This window comes from Xenopus laevis, chromosome 2S, assembly GCF_017654675.1.
Source record: "Xenopus laevis strain J_2021 chromosome 2S, Xenopus_laevis_v10.1, whole genome shotgun sequence".
NCBI classification, from domain to species: Eukaryota; Metazoa; Chordata; class Amphibia; order Anura; family Pipidae; genus Xenopus; species Xenopus laevis.
Genome location: NC_054374.1, coordinates 129,611,304 through 129,636,803, shown reverse-complemented (window position 1 = coordinate 129,636,803; position 25,500 = coordinate 129,611,304). Strand labels below are relative to the sequence as shown.

Sequence of the window (25,500 nt, the reverse complement as noted above, 5' to 3'; positions counted from 1 at the left end):
CGCAGTACTGTGCTGCAAAACTTTTATTAAAATACACAACATGTTTTGAGTCAGCAAGGACCCTTTCTCAAGTGTGAGTAGCTGGTGATTTATTGGCCAGGCTGGTCCAAAACAGTACGGGTGGCAGTGGGAGGCTGAATTGCTTCTGATAGCAAGTTAATATTCTCAATAGTACAGTAATGAAATGAAGCCTCCACTGACCCAGCTGTCTTGAAAAACACCCAACTCAGGGGTGTAACTGTGAGTACATTATTGGGATCCCCCTTGGGTCCACAAGACTAGAGGGCTAAATGGGGGAAGGACCCTGCTGTATTTGTAGTATGGGGCCACATATCTATTAATGGCAGCTCTTATTTTATTATCCTACGTGTTAGGGTCTGATGTCACAAAATGATGTCATCCAAAGGGGATCTCCTGGGTAGTCTGGGGGTGGCATAAAAGTCTCTTGGAAGGAACCATTCAGCCCTGGTTAAGACAATGCAATAACATGTACAGATATGGTCAGAAGAAAACAAAAGCAATATTATACTGATTTATTATACTGATCAGGTTCCTATGAGCTCCTTGTCACCCACAGTGCAGACACTTGCCATGAAGGTACTCGGTACTTGTTGGCGCCTGTGGGTTCTACCCTCCTTGGCAGAGGCATCTCCCACCCCTCCCTGGCAGTGAGTTGGCAGCAGCATTTACCAGGCAGGAATAATAATAATAATAGGCTACAGGAGGCGCGAGTGAATGGAGCCGGGGCGGCTGTGTCTTTCACGTGAGTACAAAGCTCAGAAGACACGACGTCATGTAGCACGGGATTCCCTAGGCATTCCCAGTGGTGAGCCCCTGTCAGGGAATGCGGGGGAGAGGCTTGAGTCAGTCAGACAGTGTCTGTGCAGCGCAGCAATGTAACTAACGCTGCTCTTGCTAAAACTTCCACTTCCTGGCTCGGGCAACAGCTCTCTCTCTCTCTCTGCTTTATTCTTCTTCTCCGCCCACTCAGCAGAATTTCTCCTCTCAGGCTTTTTTAACTTTCTTTTCTTTCGTTGTCACATCCTGTCAGGGGAAGACGGTGGAGAGGACTGAGAGAGAGGAGTCAGTGGCGGCGGAGCTGGTGGAACAGGTAAGGGGCACGGTGTGTGATGGGGACACGGTGTGACTGAGGGGAGGCTCGGTGCCATTTGTGCGTATGAGACAATTCTAGTCGTGTGTGTCAGACTGTGTGAGGCGCATCCTGCTACTACTGCAGCCTGTGACTTGTGATGCCTTCTGCTCACCCAGCCCGGAACCAACCCACGATATCTAATGGTGTATAAACAGTCTCCTGTATACTGTAGTGGGGGTGCGATGATAAGGAGCAGGGTCTCTGGTATTTCATGCAAAGCTCTGGCTGCACACAGGCAAGGGGGAGTATGTTACCTCAGAAGCCATTACTCAGCAGCTACCAACTGTACCTGCAATAAATGCACTTCTGCCATCTGCTCTGCATCTGCTGATATACCAGCAGGCATTACATTGGCCTGATCAAGCTGATTTAGGAACATACACTTGTGAATTTCACAACAAAATCCTTCCTGTTTGTGCGCCAATGCCCTGCCTGCCAAGTGGTACCGTCCAGTGGTGTAACTAGATGTTACTGGGCCCCACAGCAAAATCATTTTAGGGCCCCCCAAAATATCCAGAGGTGTCCAGTTTTACCAATATATATTACAATTACACATTCAATTAGGGCCTCGTGGAGCCCCCTATACCTCCTGGCCCCCCTGCAGCCACAGGGTCTGCTTCCTCTGTAGTTACATCCTTGGTACCGTCCTCTCTATTAGACTGTGCCATTAGCCGAGCGAGCGAGTATGAGACTAAGTACAGGTAAGTGTGTGTGTGGGGGGGAGGTAAATAGAATAACTAGCAGTTATAGGAGCACAAAATGATTTTAGGGTCCACCTAATCTTTGGTTATAAATTTGTTCCTAAACATTTATTGAAAGAATGCCACTCTTACGCTTTCTGCCCATTTTCCTCTACAACCCCGGTGAGGCAACATGGCTTTGTTACCTAGGGTGGCAATATGGCTCATGGCAAGAAGGTTGCATATAAATTAGGGATGCACCGAATCCACTTTTTGAGATTCGGCCGAATCCCCAAATCCTTCATGAAAGATTCGGCCGAATACCGAATTGAATTCGAATCCTAATTTGCATATGTAAATTAGGTGCGGGAAAGGAAAAGGTGGGGGGAAATGTTTTTTACTTCCTTGTTATGTGACAAAGAATTCGGCCGAGTCCGAATCCCGCTGAAAAAGGCAGAATCCCGAATCAAATCCTGGATACGGTGCATCCTTAATATAAATGGAAGGAAACATGCATTTGAATTAAATTCTGTTAGTGCAGTCCTTTTATACTTCTGCATCCCCTCCCTTTCAGCAGCCACAGGGTCTGCCGCTTCCATTGTTATGCCTCCGATCCTGAATACGACAGGGACAGTGAATATCAAAGAAGGACAAGAGGGTAATTACAGCATATTAGGGTTTTGCTATTTCTCTAAATTGGGTTTTGGAACCCACATCCCACTAAATTAGTGCTGTCCAACTTCTGTGGTACCGAGGGCCAAAATTTTACTGGCCTATGTGGTGGAGGGACGATAATGGAAGTCTGTGTTAGCCATGCCCCTTTAAAACCACACCCACTGTAAACCACACCCATATTACCACAAGAACTTTTAAGACCATATCCACATTAACGGTGGTAGCACAACAAAAAACCAAATGGTTGGTGCTCACTGCAGGGAAATCCCTCATCACTCATATGTGAAAAATTGAAGTTATGTCAAAAACATGCCCTTAAATCCATATGCCTCATCCTCCCCTGTGGATAATACAACAACCCCCCAACACATGATTAAACACCTTAGGGGCCCTTAACAACAATTTCCAAGAACAAACCCCTAACAGGCTTACATCCCATAGGTAGCATAGGGCAAGCAGAGAATGGCACACACAAGTAGCACTGGGCAAGCAGAGAATGGCACACGCAAGCAGCACTGGGCAAGCAGAGAATGGCACACACAAGTAGCACTGGGCAAGCAGAGAATGGCACACCCAAGCAGCACTGGGCAAGCAGAGAATGGCACACCCAAGCAGCACCGGGCAAGCAGAGAATGGCGCACATAAGCAGCACTGGGCAAGCAGAGAATGGCACACCCAAGCAGCACTGGGCAAGCAGAGAATGGCACACCCAAGCAGCACTGGGCAAGCAGAGAATGGCACACCCAAGCAGCACCGGGCAAGCAGAGAATGGCGCACATAAGCAGCACTGGGCAAGCAGAGAATGGCACACCCAAGCAGCACCGGGCAAGCAGAGAATGGCACACATAAGCAGGTCTCAGGTGTGAACAGTACAGCCTTTAGGATATAAACAATGGAGGTGTCACAAGTGTGAACAATACAGGGGGATCACAGGTGTGAACAATACAGGGGATTACAGTCTGAATTTGAGGTTTAAACAATGCAGGGGCCAGTTAATCTCTGTAGTGATACCTTTTAAAGTTTACATATGGTAAGAAGACACAGCATGTGGGGGGCCACAGAAGGGGGAGGTCGCGGACCGCCAGTTGGACAGCCCTGCTCTAAATGTTGCTGAATAGGCAGCAAGCCGAAAACTTTCAGGGGTGTGGGGATTTTAAGTACACCAGTATATGGAGAGTCATGTCATCCCTGCTCACTGATATCAGTGATGTATATTGTCTGTACAGAACTGCAGAATGTGATGACGGCTGACGCTATATAAAGTATAGTAATAATAATAAGCATCCACTTCTCATGGCATGCTGCATAGCCAGCTTCCCTTGCCTACCTCTAATTCTACCTGTTATGCCCAGCATATGGATTAAATACACACTGCTCCAAAAATGTATATTTATATGGTTTTGTTTAATTTTTCTGTGCCAAAGAATGCAGGTAGCTTAATGGTACAAAGCAGGTCCTGTGTGCAGGTACATTGCTGCGCCAACGTTCCTTTCTTTTTTTCATTTGAACATTTTATTGATTTTCAAAGAAAGATAGGTTTAACAGTCATAATACGGAAAACACAGTACAAATAGAAGTAGCTCAGTGACACTTCATCAGTCACAATTATACATTGGTATGCATTCAGTCATTGAGATGTATATGATTCAGTAATGCGCACATTGGTAGCGCGATGTGCCACAGTATAGCTCTTACGTCAAACCAGTAGGGGGGAGGGTGGGTGTAGGAGGAAAGAAGAGATGAGGGTAGGGGTACAAGATTTAGCACAGGTTCCATAGAGACTGCTAAAACGGAGAAAAATACGTTCATTATAATGGGCAACCTAGGGGAGATTACTGGGTCTCAGCTGTGTCTTTTCCAAATAATGGGTCCACGGAAGCCACTCCAGCTCTCCTTCGTAGCTCCGCTCGAGTAGATGGTCTCTGATTGACCAACGTTCCTTTCTTATTAGATTCTGTGCTATTGTATTATTGATTTGGGTCGTTATAGCAGGGCATTTTCTCACAGAGATCATTGCAGTGAAGCATTTGATTTGTGCATGTACCAGGAGTGTAAACAGAATGTATTATAGCTTTGCTGCCTACATGGTCACATTTAAAATACAGGTATGGGATCTGTTATCCAGTAAGCTCAGGACCTGGGGTTTTCCAGATAACAGATCTTTCCATAACTTGGGTCTTCATACCTTACGTCTTATTGTAAACATTAAATAAACCCGACAGGCTGGTTTTGTTTCCAATAATTATTTATATCTTAGTTGGGATCAAGTACAAGGTACTGTTTTATTATTACAGAGAAAAGGGGAATCCTTTTTAAAAATTTGTATCATTTCATTATAATGGAGTCTATGGGAGATGTTCATTCCATAATTCTAAATAACGGATCCCCTACCTGTACTGGCAACACTAAAAAATAAATAGGCTGAATTACATGTAAATATGATATACAGTTACCCTGCATATACAATAACCGCAGGGGCGCGGCGCCAATAAGGCGAGCTGAGTCGCTCGCCTCAGGCGGCAGCACCTGAAAGGATTCCAGGGGCGGCAAAAAGCTGATCCTGCACCTTTAAGAGCCGAATTTCCGTTTTTTGAACCGGAAATTCGGCTGTACTATTGCAATAGTGTTTCTGCCTCCCCTCCCAACGTGTAAGTTGGTGAGGGGGGGCGGCATTGCAGGAGCCGCCTCAGGCGGCTCCTTAGTCAGAATCGCCGCTGAATAACCGTGCACTTGATTCACAGGCTATTAGTTCTACAAGACACCAGCATTTTTTAATTGCTGTTGTCAACTGAAATTATTAATGAGCCTGTCCCACCAGAAATCGCTTTCTGAGACTGAGACATGGTGGCTGGTACAGTAGTGTAATAGTGTGCTCTCCAGAATGGCAAGCGAATGATTTTCCCTATGCAAACTACGGTTTCAAACCTTCACAAAATCCCTATTTGTATGTACCAGTTTGCATAGCAGATAGCCAGTGAACTATTTAGAATACAGTGGCGTCAGTGTTGAATTTGATGAAAATGAAGGCTCAGGTGTCATTCATGGCTGTCATATACAGATAGGATCCAAAATATTCCACCACGTAATTGCATTTTTTTTTTTTTTTAAAACTTGTTTTTATTAAAGATCAGCACATAGTAGTTACAAAGTCATAACCGAGAAAGAAAATGACGTAATTGCATTTTTACCCCTGTACAGAGAAATTGTGGCTTGATGGCTTTCCCTATCTGATTGTAAAGCCTTGTGGGTTCTTTCTTTTTTATTTATTTTTACAGATACTGATTGTATTGCCTTTTAGGGTAATGTAACAAAGGGTAACTTTCTTAGAGGGAAGCCACCAGAATGTAAAGATTGTCATCAAACCAGTTTAAACTTTAACTGAATCTATTTGTAATGTGCCTACATGAATATCAGCAGTGAGTTCCTTGAGGATACACGTCTCTAACATTACATGCCTGCTTCTAGCCAGTCTGCCCAGCACTCACCTTCAGATCACAGGAGAGGGTTAACACATTAAAATCACACTAGGAGACAGGCATCCTGTAGCATGTTACCCAGTGTGATACTTAAAGAGGTTGTTCACCTTTGAGATAACTTTTAGTATGATATAGAGAGTGATATTCTGAGACAATTTGCTATTGGTTTTAATTTTTTATTATTTGTGGTTTTTGAGTTATTTAGCTTTTTATTCAGCAGCTCTTCAATTTGCATCTTAAGCAGTCTGGTAACTAGGGTCCAAATTACCCTAGCAACCATGCAAAGTAACAATAACAATACATTTGTAGCCTTACAGAGCATTTGTTTTTTAGAAGGGAGTCTGCAACGCCAATTTGAAAGCTGCAAAGAGTCAGGAGAAAAAGGCAAATAACTATATAACTATAAAAAATAATTAATGAAAACCAATTGAAAAGTTGCTTAGAATTGGTCATTCTATAACTTAATAAAAGTTACCTTAAGGGTGAACCACCCCTTTAATCATACTCATTTGTGTGTAAGGGAAATCATTTAGTACACAGTCAACTGCCCCTCCATTAACCTGAATGGTAATTGCCGGGACCCTTCCAGCGATCTCATTGGTCAGACATGATCCACAAGTGCCCCAGGACTTCCCTGGGAGAGTTGCAAATTGCGTTGTAGCAAAATGTCGGCAATCAGCCCATGTGCCATTGCCATTAAAGTTACCAATCTTTTTCAGCCCTAATTGTAATCAGGTATCATATCTTAATTCTCAATGCCTGCATGAGGAGGATGATAAACATAGCTTTCCTAAAAGGCAGAAGTGCTTATTGGGCATATTTTTCAGTAGAAGCATTATTTACAATATGATAAGAATGCTAAAGAAAAACATTTGGTCTTCTGTCAGCAGCCTTCTGCTTGGTTACCTCTTTTTCATACCTGCTGGAAAAACCAAAGTTTGATTCCTTGGTTCATCCAAGACACCCTACTTGTATTTGTAAAGGAAGATATGTATATTTCTTGCCTTGACAGACAAATTGACCATTGACAGCTTAAAGAACAGCATCTCTAGTGGTCAAGTTACATGTTGCTGTAGTTTTCTTTGCAAGGTCAATTTGTCAGTGTAAACAAAGTTTTTGCTTCCCGCTCTCATATAAAATACAGTAAAAAAGCAGTTGGTGGTCCTACAGCTACAGGTATGGAATCTGTAATCTGGAAACCCATTTTCCAGAAAGCTATGAATTACAGGAAGGCCTCTCCTGTAGGCACCATTTTAATCAAATAATATCAAAATTTTAAAAGTTGTTTTTTTTCTCTGTAATAAAGAAACAGTTCCTTGTACTTGATTCAAATTAAGATAACATTAATCTTTATTAGAGGCAAACAAACTTCTATTTGGTTTATTTAATGTTTAAATAGACTTAGGGGTTATTTACTAAACTCGGGTGTTGACTTTTTGGGGCAAAACTCAAAATTTTCAGGCTTTATTAAAGCTTGATACTGCAAAAGTCTGAATCCGAGTTATATATAAGTCAATAGGAGAAGTCCCTATCCTATTCGGAAGAATCTGAAAATAATTGAGTTATTCAGGAAAAAACTATTCTGTTTATTACTCGATTTCATAGAGTTTTTCCCAGATCCGATTAAATCAAGCTTTTTTATAAATAATAAATAAGGTAAATCGTGGATTCTGGTTTAGTCAGACTTTTTTAATTAAAAAATCAGAAAAATTCGCACCCCCCCCCATGACTACTGCCACCACCAGTGCTGATGATCACCACCACCCATTATCACTGCCACATTTCTGTGCTTCACCATGCAACCTGCCCATGTGCCCATGCAGGAGGGGCCCAACAGGACCAGGTTTTCTCACGATGCCCCGTCAAGCCAGTCTGAGCCAGTAAAATTAACAGCATCTGAAGAGAGCAGCATATTGCCCATGCCTTCCCATTGCTGTGCTTATATACTTTATGATCTTAGAGCATATAAATGGAAATGAATACCTTATAAACAAGGGGATAATATTCCTTTAATGGATGCGCTTCTGTTCTAAGTATCAGCAACCAGTCATGTTTATTATTATGTATGATGATATCAAATACATGTAGGGGCCCCTATGGGTTAATCTGCCCTGAAGCTTTAAGGCCCCCACCTTTTTCTTAGAGTGATCTGCCAGGAGAGAATGACACTCCCCTGCTACACTGCTATATAGTGTGTGTAGGGAGTGGCCACTTCCTCTTTGGCCTGTGGATGGTGATCCGGCTGGGTGTGCTCAGGGAAGCCTGGGTACAGCTAGGCCCAGAAAGGCCCATGTGCTTTGGAAGAAGTCGGGGACCAGGTAACCCCGTGAATGAGGAATAGTTACACTAGGGCAGACTTGTCATAGTCTCTCTAGGAGAGAAAGGCAGAGAGGTGAGAGAGAAAGAGCAGCTGAAGCTCCAACAAGGATTTGCAGTAAGGGAGTAGCTTCCCAGAGGCTTTATGTGTTGCCTCCAGTCAGGGACCTCAGTGAAGAGGGACTGTAGGGTAGAAGCTTCTTTCCTGACAACTTCCAGGAGGGAATGAGTGTGAATACTGCAAATGCCTAATGGAGACCTTTCCTCTGTGAGAAATGCCTAATGCCTGCAGCTCTGTGTGAGAAATGTGCTATTGCCTCAGCTCCTGCGTGAGTACTAAACCTGTGGTCACTTGCCTCGTGCATAGTAAATAAACCGTTTCTGTTTTACTGCAAGAACCTCCTGGCGCCCATCTTTTGTTGTATGCACAGTAGCCTGGGGGATGTAGTTGCACTACACCATAGAGGGAACACTTCCACATGGTGAAGGCCCTGACCCTGTTGTGTAAGTCGCAGTGTAACCCATGCTTCTACTGCTAGCTGGACAGTTTAACTATTTGTGTGCTATGCAGCCCAAAAAGGTGTTACATACATTTAATTGGTAGTGTTGTATAACCTTATCTCTTTGTATCTCTGCTGCTGCACAATTTTAGAATATCACTTAGCAAACACAAGCTGCACATGATTTTCTATTAGACCTAAGGTATGAAGAGCCAAATTACAGAAAGATCCATTATCCGGAAAAACCTCAGGTCCCGAGCATTCTGGATAACAGGTCCCATACCTGTACCTTTAGACTAATGGTACATGGGGAGATGTGTTGCCTATGTTTAAATCTGTGCTATTGCTAATGGCAAATCTTCCCAAAATGCTTTCCCACAGTAGCAAAGGTTTAAATACACATTTACCCATGTGCCATCAACCTTAATGCTATGACATATTGAATATCCTAATTAATTTCCAGATTCCCATTCCCATAGAGCCAGATGCAATTAAATGAGAAAAATTTATCTCACTGGTTATCACTTGAAATTTCTTTTGAAGTCTATGGGGAAATCTATTTCTCCTTTAACTGAATCTTGCCAAGTTTTCAAGCTATAAACCGTAAAATAAAGTTTCCCACTGGGTTGAATCTGTCCCATTATGTGCAGTCATGTGGTAGTTACACTGCCTTGTACTTGTATATATACAATATAGCAGATTTTGTGCTTTGCGTTGAATAACGTTGTGCAAAACATTATTGGGGAGAGTTGGGGAAAAGTTTTATTACATTACAATACAACCCTGATGTTGCTGGACTATAGCTCTCAGCATGCTTCAACCTTCATTATGTGTTACATCAGAGCCGCGCCAAGGTAGTTTGGCACCCTAGGCAAGGACTTCAATCAGCGCCCCCCCGTTCTGTAGGACCATTTCCCACCTAATCACTTACAGTTTTTTTTAATAAGCCAGCAGCACCCAATATTGCCCCCAATCTGTACCTGTGCCAGCCAGCAGCACCCAAAGTATTGGCCCCAATCTGTACCTGTGCCAGCCAGCAGCACCCGGTATTGCCCCCAATCTGTACCTGTGCCAGCCAGCAGCACCCAAGATATTGCCCCCAATCTGTACCTGTGCCAGCCAGCAGCACCCAATCTGTGCCAGCCAGCAGCACCCAATATTGCCCCCAATCTGTACCTGTGCCAGCAGCACACAAAATATTGCCCCAATCTATACCTGTGCCAGCCAGCAGCACCCAAAATATTGCCCCAATCTGTACCTGTGCCAGCCAGCAGCACCCAAAATATTGCCCCAATCTGTCCCTGTGCCAGCCAGCAGCATCCAATATTGCCCCAATCTGTACCTGTGCTAGCCAGCAGCACCCAAAATATTGCCCCCAATCTGTACCTGTGCCAGCCAGCAGCACCCAAAATATTGCCCTCCCCCCGAAGTCTGTACCTGTTGTGCCAAACAGCCCAGATCAGTGTGTACCTGTCCTCTCTCTCTGTTTTCCAATAACACCAGCCAGCCGCCACCACACAGTTTCAGAACCAATTATGCCGCACCCTGCAGGCCCGCAACTGCCTGAGCCTCTCTCTCCAACGTGCCAGACCAGCAGAGGCGCACAGCTCCCTGACTCTGCCTGAGTGACGTCACCACGCCAGCGTGCCGCTTACTATAGTGCAGATACGTAATTGCACATTTGTCTACTAGTACTTACTCTCTTCTTGACTTAAACAGCCAGATCCAGCCAGGGCAACTGAGCAAGTAAGAGGGTCGGGAAGCAGAGCGGAACTCTGCTGGGGCAGCCACATTGGAGAATGAATGGTACCTTAGAAGTTCAAACTTAAAGAATTTAAAAAAAAAAAACGGAAAAAATAATTCTTTTTTTTCTCATTTCCATGTACTTGAATTAGACTTGTAAGACTTACTTTGGTTTCTATGTAACATAACTAATGAAATACATCAATCATGCTATGGGTTTGCTAATGTTTGTGTTTTCCTTTTCTCAATATGGTGTGTACGTCCACACCCTTTTATTGTCATTTTGTTTAAAAGGGTTGTGTCTCCAGAATTAATTACTATCTAGTCTAGTTTAACCATTACTAGTACAGATCTTCATCCTGAGCCAGATCTATTAATAAGGGCTCAGATACAAAGCAAGGTACAACATTCACACAGAATCTGCCACATTTATTTTTACACAAAATGCAAATGATTCAGTCGGAAAGTATTACTCATGGTGATTTTTCAAGGATAATTTATCTTTAAATGTAAGGGTCTGATGTGTTATTTTTAAGTTTTGCTTTTTTTCCAGGTCCTCTATTATTCAATTTCTGTTTTCAGTTTAAAAAATTGATTCCTGGTTACTAGGGTATTTAACTAACATCTGGATAACCATTTAAATTGCAAGCCTTACAGCTTCAGAACAAATAATGTAAATCACTCAACATATAAAAATAAAGACCAATTGCAGATTATTTTAGAGTTCTGCTTTCTACACCATGCTAGAAGTTAATTTTAATGTAACCACCCCTTCAATAATCAAATATAGACTGTTGTAGTTCAAGTTCTTGTTCTCCTTTTCTGAGCATCACACTCCTGTAGTAATGGCACCCGAGGCTGGCACTGCTGTTCCTTAGTGCTCTTTATTTTTTCAAGACCAGTGTATTAATATTGCACAAAAATCGTTTGCCCTTTTACCATGGTAACATGTCATTATGGATTTCCCAAAGCTATTTTGGTTTTTAAGCCTGCTGCTGCGGTTCCACTTAGCTAGTTTGACTGACTGCTGTGAGCTGTTTGCAGAACCAGACTGTGCTGTGCATTGTGGAACTTATATTTTGCTATCAGCAGGAAGTTTATTTTTAGGTCTCCCCTTGTGTGGCAAACGAATGTGGCTTATTATTAGTGAAACCAGATCTCCCCCTTGACTCATTTTTAGAATGTAAACTTTTATCAAGGGTGCACCTGCATATTAGAAATCTGTAATGTGTGTAATACTTACACAGAAAAGGGAAGTTTAGGGAGTAATGAGCCTTGTAACATGGTTCACAGCACCTTACCCCAGTTACATTTTGCTAAAGGGCCCTAACCTCTCTGCAATTTTTTGGTGCCATTCAGTAACACATTGGTACGTTTTTATAAAAGGGTCAATATAGAGCTGGAGTGCCCATACTTTACTAATGTGAGTTCTACTTTTAGCGATGTTGGCCCGTTATCATCTACATCCATAAAAGCATTGTTGGCATTCTGTTTCATGGAAAATATTACTTAAATATTGATTTATGAGAAAATGTATATTATACAAATCTAAATGAAAAAAATTAAATAGGAGGGTAATTTAGACAAACTGTTTGTTGACAGTGTCTTGAGATCTACTGATCACCGGCTGAAGGTCTACTGGTAGATCCCGATCTACCTTTTGGACACCCCTGCAACACTTTATTTGCCATGAAAAATTGAGATCAAATTTGGGATCCTTGGCATCCCATCCTAGATGTATAGGATGAACATCTATTTCCACTACCTAGATCAGGGATCCTCAACCTTTAGAACCCTTGAGCAACATTCAGAAGTGAAAGGAGTTGGGGAGCAACACTAGCATGAAAAATGTTCCTGGGGACCCAAATAAGGGCTGTGATTGGCCATTTAGTAGCCCCTATGTGGATTGTCAACCAATATTGAAGCTCTGTTTGACAGTGCACCTGGTTTTTATGCAACTAAAACTTGCCTCCAATGCCCGAATTCAAACTTAATCACCTGCTTTGAGGCCACTGGGAGCAACATCCAAGGGGTTGGAGAGCAACATGTTGCTCACGAGCTACTGGTTGGGGATCACTGACCTAGATACTGTAGTTCTTGATATCCCATAACCAGATTGTTGAGTTCCGGTTACCATTGTATATTCCATGTACAAGTTTCTTTTACTTTTTTTTTCCTAACCCCTTATAGACTTTTTATAAGCTTATATTCCAATTGTGCATTTCAAGTCTTACTGTATTACATACTTATGTATAATTCTGTACGTAGACTCTAAATACCTGTAATACTGTAATTTTGGATATATTTGTCTAAACTATCTATATGCACAATAAACCTGCAATTTGAAAAAAAGAAATTGAGAGCTTTGAAATATCCATCTTGTTAAATGTGGCGAGCTCCCTTTTTAACTGTGAAAAAGTTGGCACGTAAGTTGGCATGCAAAAGTGACCATGTATAGGGCAGCCCAAGCCCATAGCTTGACTTGACCCGGCTCTGCATCATGGCTATGTGGGGAATGGAATTAAAAATTGCAAGCATCATTTAAAATGTTTGGTGCTGCTTGCAGTGTAAAATAATTCACTGGCAAATATTACATTGCGCATTATCTCTAAGCAAAGCTTGGCATTAACACCAGCTCTGGAGTTTTGTTACATATTTTGTTGCAAATGCGATTTGTTCACAAACATTGAGGAAGTCGTTGATGTCTAAATGGACGCTAACGTTCCCAAAGGTGTTTGCAAACTTTTTTTCTGCTAACAAAACATATTGCATTCTCACATTTTGTCCTTGGCATTGTCCACAGTTCAGTGTAAAAATAAATACTGGGTAAATAGATAGGCTGTGCAAAATAAAAAAAAATCCAATATAGTTAGTTAGTTAGCCAAAAATGTAATCTATAAACGCTGGAGTGAGCAGATGTGTGACATAATAGCCAGAACACAACTTCCTGTTAGCCAGTCGAGTTAGTCAGTCATTTTAAGGGAGCCCACATGAGTGAGTTTGCAATTGATACTCTTGATGCAGGTCAGATTCAAAAGCAAGATTCAAGAGTACCAACTGTGTGCATAGTAATGTATATATTTAGTGTGCTGCAAGAAGTCAACTTCCAATTTCCTTTGCCATTTAGCTTGAAACAACTCTGGCAGAAACTTTGCTGCAATTTGTCTGTACACCTGTTTCTATAACATTGGCAGAAATTTTTACTTTGAATATATTTATTTCTGCTGGGGTAAATTCAAAAATGAATAACCTCTGCCCTGTCTGCATCTGAAAATCCAAATTGTTTGCCTATATAAAGACCTATTTTTTTTGTATTAGATAGTGGTGTTCTGTTAGTACAGTCTGCAGCAGTGGTGTGAACCTAAGGAGCTGGGCCCCAAGCAATAAACTATTTGACCCCCCCCAGCCCATGTGGGACTGGAGCAGTTTTTACCCTCAGCCTATTGCCACTGTCCCACCGCCACACTCACTTGAAGGTGTGAGAGAGCTGGAACCATACAAAAGACCCAGCGACTGTCCAGGGCCCCCATGGGGTCTGCTATATGGTAGTCTCGCATTGGGCTGCAGTAAGAAACTAGATCAGTTATCACTTGTGGAGCATAGACATTCTCTGCAGACAAATGCATGAAATAGAAGCTCAGAGTACCAAGTGTTTAGTGATTTGCCAAATATACACAAATGTATAATATTTTCTTCAAATGAAGGGTTGAAGTTCAGCCTTAGGGTGAAAACCACTTGCTATCTATTTGTTCTTCACAATTATATCATATACAGGTATGGGATCCGTTATCTGGGGAAACCCGTTATCCAGAAAATTCTGAATTATGGAATGGCCCTCTGCCATAGACTCAATTTTATCCAATTAATCCAAATTTTTAACAATTTCACTTTTCTCTGTAATAATAAAAGAGTACCTTGTACTGGATTCAAACTAAGATATAAATAATCCTCATGGGAAGCAAAACAACCCTATTGGGTATATTTAATGTTTGAATTCTTTTCTAGCAGACTATGGTATGAAGATCCAAATTACAGAAAGATCCCTTATTCAGAAAACACCAGGTCTTGAGCATTCTGGTTAACTGGTCCCATACCTGTATTTTAGTTGTTTTGCTGAATGTAGAATAATTAAGCCTTCTGAAACTGGTACAGATACATGAGTTACAGATTCAAACTTGCCTGCTACTTTTTGCTCATATCTGCCAATGAATATGATTCAATTTAATGGCATACCAGGCAGTTTCTCTGCACACATATATATACATAGAGAAAAAGCCAATCTGCTTACATCCACTCGTTGGTGTAGAACTCTGACAGGCATTTCTTAGAAGAAATACATGCTTATACATTTCCACTCCAAAATTTGCTCAGTACAACAAGTTCACTGAATAGGGCTTGTGCTGAAGATACTTCCCTGTTATTTTAATCATGAAAAATATTTTGTTTTTTCTTTGCGAATTTAGATTATCAGGGCACAGATAAGGAGTACATTATGCAGGGTAATTATTTGTGCATTGGTAATTTATCTACCCCATAACAACCAAAAACTGAGTGCACACTTGTATAGAAATTTGTATCAATTATTCAATTTCTGGTCAGCAGCGTGTATAAGTGCTGCCTTAGAAAGTGATTGTTCTGGCCCATGTAATCAGAATGCTGTTTTATCAGTGATGCTTTTGCTGCATTTATTGGGTCATTAGATAATCCAGAAATACACAGACCACATCTTCTTACACTGCTCCTTAGTTTTCCATCAGATCATCCTGTGGGCTAGTAGGCCAGATAAGTGTGTGATGTCTACTGGTGTGTGGCCACCTTACATTGATACTGACAAGTTCTTTTACGGGACAGACGTTTAGATATCAGGGAACCTGACCCGTGTATGACCAGAATAAGGCCCAATCTATTATCAGTTAGTTTGTTCCATTAGCAGTCATACCAAGTGGGATTTAATGAAACTGGGAAGATTGAACATTAGTGCTTAGAACTAATTCATTTGCATTGCAGCTAGATGCAAACTCTAGTCACATTTATACAATCATTTGTTTTTCTTTGGTGTGAGATTTTGAGTAGGGCCACATTACAAGTCAATTAAAAGCAGTACATGAGGCTTCAGGGTAAAGAAACCCTACCATAAACATAGTGACGTCTATTACAAATATTTGGGAAGAAATGTGCCTTAGTCACAAATGCAATTTGCAGTAAGAAATATTATTGCCGTTACACTGGAGTTGAAATAACCTTCAGATTCAAAAAAAAGCCTTAATCCATTTTGTGAATATGGTGGTTTTCTACACCATGGAGTTAAACTGTCATACCAGAACGCCACTTTAGTGAATTTGGAATATCAGATTTCATTAGACAAATCTGAAGTACAACTCACACCAAGTTTGTGTTTTGTGGAGTCATTAATATTGTGTATGAAATTAAATATATGAATTTCCCCATTTACTCCTTCACACATTAGACATTATATACATTCCTGCTAGGGTTGGATCAAATCCACTATTTTAGGATTCATCCGAATTAATGATGGGCAAATAAATTTGGCAGGCATGGATTAGCGGTAAATTTCCACATTTTGCTGGCGGCGAAAGTTTTTGCAAAAAATGTGTCGTGTGTCAAAATCACTGCGCGCATAAAAATTGCCGCACGTCAAAATTATTTGTGTTTCGCAAATTTTTACGCAATTTTGCTAAACTTTTTCAGTGGATCGAAACAGGACAGATTTGCCCATTGCTAGTCTGAATCCTTTGAACCATTTGGCTGGATACCGAATCCGACCTTTGATTTTGCTTATGTAAATTAGGGAAATGAAGGGGAAGAGAACGGAGTGTGCAGTGTATGGTTAAAAATTGTTTGTGTGAGGAAAGGTTATGTGATTTTTTTTGGATTCGGGTCACCAGGCACTTGGAGTCCTGAACTGAATCTTGAATTCGGTGCATCCCTGATTTAATGCAGAGATACATTTCATGATATTAATATTACACACACCTGCATGTATACAATCTTAGGTCCTTTACATATTAATGCAATCAAGTCCACTTTGCTAGGGATCAGAGGAAAGGCTCAGAGGAGCAAGGAGTCTAGAAACATCCCTGCTGGATTTCATCATTTTTTCAAATACAGAGTTAAATTGTTTAACCTGCTTTTCTCTAATGTTTTGACAAAACCATTTTGGTGTAGAGTGAGTGTGAATTTGTGTCTGATGTGAATTTGTTGTGTAATGATTTTCTGATGAAAAATTGGACTCTCTGACCTCTCTTGATGGACTAAAGTCACTGTAATGGCTCTCACTCATGGGAGTTTTTATGAGCAACTCCTCATCTGTGTTTCAGTGTAGGCCCCATAGAGAAGAATGAACTCCCTATACAGTAGAACTCATACAAAACCCTGCAGAGGAAGACATGTAAACACTCCCTTATGTATATGTGTTTAAGAATTTCCTCATGTGTGATTGGAAATGAAGGCCCTGCCTGCAGGATTATACTTTAGAACTATTTTACTCCCAAGAAGTAATCAGTAGCAAAAAAACAATAATTAACTCTGATGGGTCATTAGCAGTAAGATTAATGAAGGCAATATTCTGAATTGATGCTATTGTCAAATATGCTTCAGAGTAAAATGTCCATGTTTCATCCCCCCATCCAGCTCCAGTGATAAGGCATCAACAGTTCCCTGTCATAACATTGGTATCATTAGTGGTGTTGCGGTCAAGTTAGTTGGCTGTGATTGCACATTGCTCGCTCACCATTCTCTCTCTTGTAGGATTCCCCACACATTTTATATTTTAACCTAGCAAAACTGACATCACATCTTAAAAATGTCTGTTGTCAGTGATATATGTATTCGCACAAAGACCTGGATCTGTCTTTGACCCTCTAAAACACTCCAATAATTCTGATGTGTGCTGAAGATTGGTTATACATCATACTGAGCTGCAGACCTTTGGTTAGTTGGCTCAAATATTGCTGTTTGCTAACCTGCCTTCCATTCACTAGGCAGTCACGTGGGAACTATCATGTCTTTACCTTTCTCCACTGCATCATAAATAATATATTGTCCCTCCATTAAATTCAGTGATTTTTTTTTTTCTTCCTAAATAAGGAAAGAAGCTGAGCTGAGCTGGTGGGATCTTTTTATAGGGCTTGAGGAAGAGTACAAAGTGTTTTATCATTAATTCTGTTCCCTCGAAAGAAATTCACAGCTTCCCTCTGAAGCCTTACTGTTCCAACAGAGGAATAACTCTCAGCACAATGTGCTGTTCTTTCTGGCAATTTAGCCCAATCAAAGAGAGCAAGCCAAGTCAGATACTGTTAACCCATGCACTCCCACAACAAACTTAATGCAAAGTGCAGCAGAAAAGTAATTCATATCTAAACAGGCTTTGACTTGCCAGTGTATATTTATCTTTACAATTAGCCTGTAAAATATTATATATAGGTATTTTCTGATTGGGGGGGGGTTTGAAAATATGTTGTTAGTTTATAGTGGTGTCAACCCCCACACATATTAAATGCTTATCCTACTGTATTTGTTACATTAGCCTTTTATTTAGATCCATACTACAATCTGCACTAGCTTCACTGTAGCCACGCAATATTCTTCTATATTAAGTGATTACCATAAAGCACAATGATTTTATGTGTTTGTATGTTTATCTATTTTGCTGGTGGCTTTACGATTAACATCTTGTTATGAGCAAAAATACATGCTATTTATTCATGCGGTCTATGCATAGTGCAAATAAACTGATTATTGTTCAAGTGAGTTTCATATGGCAACCTTAATGCAGTTTTTGGGTATTTTTGCAAAACATTTAGAACATTATAAAAAAAAAAAACTTATTAACCTTAGTAATGATGCACCTGTTTCCACTTGATAATATTTGATCCAAACCAGTGGTGACAGTCACAAAAGTTGTCACTGACGGTGGCTGTTTTGTGGTAAAGCAGGAAGAAACGCTAGAATCAATGTGAAATCAGAAAACTGAAGAACAACACCATAGCAACCAATCCGCAATTACCTGTCAAACAAATTTAAATTTGTTCATGTGGGTTACTGCTTCAGGGAATCATATCATATTCAATTAAACTCCCCAGTTCTTTAAGGGAGGTGTCCCATATTAAATTACATATGCAAGGGATTCTACAGTGGGAATCCTGGTGACGGACACTACATGAGTCCTTGTTAGTATCTAACATAGGGAGATATTGTGCAAGTTACCCATAATATGCTGAAGAATGCTGGTAGTTGTAGCTGAGCAACATTGTTTGCATCTACTAATACAAAAATAAAATAAAAGTATGTTGTAAATTGCTTATACTGTATGTAAACAGTCGGTCTTGCCATATGGACAATTTTGTTGCTGTAGACCGGGGATCCCCAGCCTTTTTTTACCCATGAGCGACAGTCAAATATAAAAAGAGTTGGGGATCAACATAAGCATGAAATAAGTTTGTGATGATGCCATATAAGGGCTGTGATTGGCTACTAGTAGCCCCTATGTCAGTGATCCCCAACCAGTGGCTCGTGAGCAGCATGTTGCTCTCCAGCTCGTTGGATGTTGCTCCCAGTGGCCTCAAAGCAGGTGCTTATTTTCCAATTCCTGGTTGAAGTTGCATTAAAACCAGATGTACTGTCAAACATAGCTTCCTGTAGGTTGCCAGTTCACATAGGAGTTACCAATAGCCAATTATTTGGCATATTTGGCACCCCGCCCGGGAACTTTTTGCATGCTGTTACAATTGATTGTGGTTTATGGGTAAAAAAGGTTGACCTCTGTCTTATGTGGACTGGAAGCCTATGGGAGGCTCTGTTTGGCAGTAACCTTGGTTTTATGCAATCAAACTTGATTTCAAGCCAGGAGTTCTAAAATAAGTGTCTGCTTTGAGGACACTGGGAGCAACAGCCAAGGGGTTGGTGAGAAACATGTTGCTCAAGAGCCACTGGTTGAGGATCACTTCTGTAGACTGATCTCTTAACTCCATGGATCAATTAGACCATAGACATGGTTCAACAAGACTGTCAACAGGTTAATTAGAAGCAACTTTTTTAAGCTTGATTTTATTATTATGGTAGGCCTTTGACCCCCTTCCTATAGAAACTAGTGCTAATTTATGCTTATCTCACTGCAGTCACTTACAGAAATAAAACATTTGATCATAACCATATATATCCAATTGGGTCAGATGTTTTATTTATATAAGCTTTTACAGATTAGCACTAGATTCTAGATGAAGGGGATTGTACTGATCTGATTACTGAAATTGAAGGCTGGTCTCAAGTTCCCTGCTCAAAGGACCAGAGTCGCTCTAGACATCAAACTGGCCCATGTCACAAAAATACTAATGAACTGTATACTACATAATACATTCAGAACTATGTTATATAAATACAAGAAAATGTCAGTTTTTATTTGCTATTAAACTGAAGGCAGTGAACATAATCCTCTTACTTTGAGCGCCGAAGTGCAAATTCAAATATTTAAATAGGCTGCTGCCTAATTCACTGCCCAACATAGTTCTATCTCCATAGTTCCTGCATTTGTAGTGTTCTGATCTGTTTCTTGACCCTGCCTGTCCCTTGACCACGCTTCTAGTTCCTCGATCCTCCTGTAAACGTTTGGTTGCCTTGCCTGCCCAGAACTCTCTCCATTTTGCTCTCACATTAAAGGACAAGGAAAGTCTAAAATAGAATAAGGCTAGAAATGCTGTATTTTGTGTACTAAACATAAGCATGAACTTACTGCACCACAAAGCCTAATCAAACAAATGATTTATGCTTTCAAAGTTGGCCACAGGGGGCTGTCATCTTGTATCTTTGTTAAACATCTTTGCCTGACCCTGACCCTGCACATGCTCAGTGTGGTCTGGGCTGCTTAGGGATTGTCATAAACAAAGTTGCTTGAATTCTACATGGCTGGGAAGTAAGGCGGGGGCTCCCCCTGCTGTTCATAAGTATGATTGTTTCCCTGCTCAGCAGTTAGGGACCATCTGACAATTCCTATCCACAGCAGTAAATGGAGAATGGAGAATTTCACTGCATACAGTCAGGTTTCTTATAAAAATGGTACACATTTATTAATTAAAGTATATTGGAGATGGGTTTCTTTTTCATTAAAGAAAGTAAAAATGGGATTTTATTTGTTTGCCTTTCCTTGTCCTTTAAGACCTGGCAGCATCCATGTGTGCCCCTTTTGTCAAAAGAAACTAAACTTCAAAGTTGTTTTTTTTTTTCTTTTAAACAAATTATTCTGTTAACCTCCAGTCAAACTTTCTCAAACACTTTTAAATGAAATCTTTTGACACTTTAAACATGCCTTAGTAACATCGAAAACCTCTTCTCATCCACATGGCTTGTGGGTTCTAAAGCTGGCCATAGACAAGCAGATTTTATTGTTTGTGCGACTAACTATGGTTCGTTTAGTCTAACAATCTCCCATTAGCCATTCAGATTAAAATTCAGATTAAAATAACAAATCAGATGATGTTCTGCTATTAATTGACAGACCGCAATCGTACAAAAGTCATGCCTGACAAATATTAGTGACAGTGAGTCACCCATTGATGTTGTCAGGCAATACATGCAGAGATATTATCATTAGCCGACATAAATCTTTTAACCCGTCTGATTGCCATGGAACAGAAAATGTTGGAACACTCCACACACAATCCGAAAATCGTAAGAATCTTTTTTTCATACGACTGCATCTTTGTGTCTATGGCCAGCTTAAGCAGTCAGTCTATGTTGAATTACCTGGTACATGAGCATTATTTCCTGGAGGCTTATCTCATGACTTTTGCCCACTAGGGGTAGCTGGTAACTCTGGATATCAAGGCTCATGACCGGTGCAAATAATGTTGGTGATGTGAGTGACGTTTGTGTGTGGTCACATAAACCAATTGTTTAACAGCAGCCACAGTAGGCCTTTTGATACCCAGTAGTAACAGTCACTGATTGTGCAGATAATATCCTGCCTATAATTATCTTTGATAAGCAATATTTACAGAATAGGAGATCTTTGAAAACCTGATGTTGATTCTCATTTTAATCAGTTTAATCAGCTTGCATGTTTTTTTTAATGCAGAGGATGTTAAAGGGTACCAATCATAGGGAGCAGATCGGGACTTGAAAATTGCAAATAGTGGGGAGAATCCGAGCTCTCTCATGATGCGCATGTTTATGATGCTACACATACCCAAAATGAATGTGTCAACAGGCTCACTCATTATGTGCATACATGTGACCAAACATGGCCACTGCCAGTGGGAGCTCCCTCTCAGTGTGGGCAACACAGTGCTCCCGGAGCATGTTTTGGCCAAAATAGTATTGTTTGTCTCAGCCAGAGCACATGTTCTATTATCCTGCACCTCCACTGGGGGAAATAATTTTCCTGTAGATTCACACATATACAACTATGACCATGTACCAGAAGATTACCTTGTTTGGCAGCCTTCACATTTGGTGATCTTATCTGATCCTGTGTACTTGATGGGATCTTCAAATCTGCCGATATCCGCAGACAATTTTTGGACCTTGAGCTAACAATCAGGTTAGAAAAGGACCCTACACACAAGTTTTGAAGCCATTACACACAACACATTATGGCAAGCACAAATAAGGGCCTCTTTACATCGGAAAGCACGTAAAGTGCAATTTCAAGCATAATTATTATGTTTTCACCCATAATGCAGCAGTTTTTCCCAGAATTCCAGTGTTAAGGTAGGAACTGGGAGTTGCATCTGATGCAGTTGGAGCGTGGTGTGTCAAACTTAGTTGTACTCAAACTTTGCTGTAAATTAGAGGCATGTAATTTGCACACCCACACACTACGGCGCTGGAGCCTGCTACCTGGAAACATGCTGTCACCCTTACAGATAAAAACCAAAAGAAATCCATATAATCAACAATACTGGCCATCTCTAATGCACAAAAACTGCATATAAATATCTTATTATAAGTGGTGAATCCTGACATAAGACTAATGCATAAAACAACCCCTGATTATCCTTTACTGACCCAAAAAACAGAGAACACTATACACCAAGCAAAATTGCATTCTTGGTTTCTAATTGATTTGCTTTTTCTCTGTAATTTTAAGACTACAACCTTGTACTGGGATTTATAACCTTTTTCTCATGGGAACCAAATTAAAGGGGACCTGTCAGCCAGACACAAAAATCTGTATGATAAAAGTCCTTTCCAAATTAAACATGAAATCCAATTTCAATTTTGTATTAAAGCATTCATAGTTGTTGTAAGCGCATTTAAAAATATCAGCTGTCAATCAAATATTGTCTGCTCCTCCTCTATGCCTTAGGCATAGAGACAGGGCAGACAATTACTTTCACTTTCCATTCAGCACTTCCTAGATATCACTGCTCTCCCCACATTCCCCAGTTCTCTTCACAGTTTAATTGTGTAGCCAGTGCATGGGGATGGACATCGGGCAGGCCCGGACTGGCCATCTGTGGGATCGGGCAATTGCCTGATGGCCTGCCCTCTTCCTAAAGTGAATGGGCTGCTGGGACCTTTCTGCTATGCAAATAGGCTGATGAAGGTGCCGATACAGTTCAGCCCGCCCCTAGACTCACTAGCCAATAAAAAAGCAAAGCAGCTACCTGCGAGGGTCTGGAGGCTGACAGCGCATGTGTACATCACGGTGCATAGAGCAGGAAGTAGCAGAAGGCTGTGCGCATTTGGTGAAAGCAGCACTTGTTTCAAGACTGGCAGGTATAATCAGGGAGGTTCAGAAGAGCTAAGTGCAGCAGCTGCTTGCTCCAAGAGTATTGTTTCTCTTCGAGATGCCCCCGCCCCTTTTTTTTAAACAATGTTAAAAATATCTAGGACAGGAAATATTCACCCCAAATCCCACTCTCATTGGCCTTCAATCTTGCTTTTCATATAGTGTGTATATAGGAAAACAAATAATCCTGCCAGCATAGTAATGCTACACATTATGTTTTGGGTTTCTGTACCAGCCCAGGGTAACCACAGCCCTTTAGCAGTAAAGATCTGTGAATCCAGAAATGCCCCAGTAGCTCCCCAACTTCTGTTGTGCTAATCCACAGCATCTGATCTGAATCAAAAGCTAATGCAGCACCTAGCAAGATGCAGTGTATAATGAAGTTCAAGGTGCAGTGTTCATAGTCTTTATTGTGGGACATGCCTGGATTTGTGGCAAGACCACAATGGCCCTGGCCTAGGGTAGCAAGAAGTAGTCAATTAGCCTAGGGGCATCCACAGTAAATCCAGGCCTGTGTGTGGGATATAGTTTTTTTTTTTTTACATTTTTTCTTATTTTTCATTATGTTTAATCCCATTAGTTCCTAAAATAATAGGGGACTACAGTGCATCTAATGTATTGTCACCTGACAGTTTTATGGAAAGTAGCACCAAAGGATAAAATAATTTCTTGAATCATCCCATAGTGTATGTAACAAGTAACTATTTCTAGACACAAAGCCATCCCACTGAAATATAGATAAATTTTATATCTTATTCTGTGTGTAATATTATAGTTTGTACAGTTTTTATTAGGCTCCCTCATCCAAGGGCTGGGAATGGCAGGAGCCTGCACATAGCAATGTGGCTATTAGTTTCTGAATTCAGGTGCACATGCCACTGTGGCAGTTGGGTTTTGTTCTCAGACCAGAGCGCATCTTTGAGCCTATAATCATTTTTTTTTCCAACAGGAAAACCAATTTTTATCATTCATGGATAACATTATTCGACTGGATTTCATTCCTCTAGCCACGAGCAGCGAGGAGACTCCACTTTAACCCGTTAAGGCAGACATTATTTTCTAAAAAAGGAATGAATTGGACAGTGATATTCTTTGACTGGATTTCATTTCTCTTTCCAAGAGCATCAAGGAGACTCCACTGCAACCCCTTAAGGCAGACATTAACTTGGAAAAAAAGGAATGAAATGGACAGTGATATTCTTCGATTCGATTTCATTCCTCTAGCCATGAGCATTGAGGAGACTCTACTTCAGCCTCTTAAAGGGGACATTAGTTTTGAAAAAAGGAATGAAGTGGACAGTGATATACTTCGACTGAATTTCATTCCTCTTTCCAAGAGCATCGAGGAGACTCCACTTCAACCTCTTAAGGCAGACATTATTTTGGAAAAAAGGAATAAAGTGGACAGTGATATTCTTCGACTGGATTTCATTCCTCTAGCCATGAGCATCAAGGAGACTCCACTTCACCATCAAGAATAAAAGGAGCTACAGAGGGGACAGCACTGAACAAGGAAATGAGAGGAAAAAAGCAAAAGTTCAGTGCTTAGTCAACAGTGAGGAAGAAGAGAAGGTAGAACAGAAGAAAGCAGAGAAGAAAGGAGAGCCAACAAAACTGCCCCTAAGCATGTAGGACAGTCGTGAATCTGGAGGTAAGGAGAAGCAGGCAGTTAATATCATAGAAAACCACCAAGCTAATAATGTATTTTCTGCTTTACTGTGTAATATTTAACTCTATTGTTGCTCTGTATATAATTTCTTATGCTCAATGTATAATCCTACTTATTGTACAGCACTGCGGAATATGTTGGCAGCCACCATGCTTAAACCCAGATATGACCAACATGATTTGCAGCACTGTACAATAGAAGGGGATATATATTACAGACATACTAACCCAGGTAAAGATAAAGGAGCCGTGCCTATTAAAGTTCATTTAATTTTTTTTTTGCACCAACTAAATCACAAATACAGGAAGCAAAAACCCTGTGTAACACCTATAATAATATGAACACATTTTGCACTAGATTTCCACATGAGAACACAAATTGTCCCTGTATTATGGCATCACTTGTGCCCAGTAGGAAGTGCAAAATGCTGGAATTCTAGATTAATTTCAGGAAAGAAATAGATGACCCTCTGGACATTTATTTAGATATGTGTGTGTAGCATGGAGGTGATTCTAAAAGCTAGCAATCCTCTGAATGCAC

The 25,500-nt window shown here is 40.8% G+C and overlaps 1 long non-coding RNA gene across 3 annotated transcripts in view; it reads left to right on the top strand.

Annotated features, from left to right (window-relative positions):
• The first annotated feature begins 779 nt into the window (after window positions 1-779).
• The window catches only part of LOC121400680, a 44,872-nt gene continuing 20,151 nt past the window's right edge, over window positions 780-25,500 (top strand). For all 3 annotated transcript variants that reach the window (XR_005965907.1, XR_005965906.1, XR_005965905.1), the window contains exons 1-2: window positions 780-1,111; window positions 24,241-24,942. This is a non-coding gene — a long non-coding RNA (uncharacterized LOC121400680). The remainder of the gene's footprint in view (window positions 1,112-24,240; window positions 24,943-25,500) is intronic.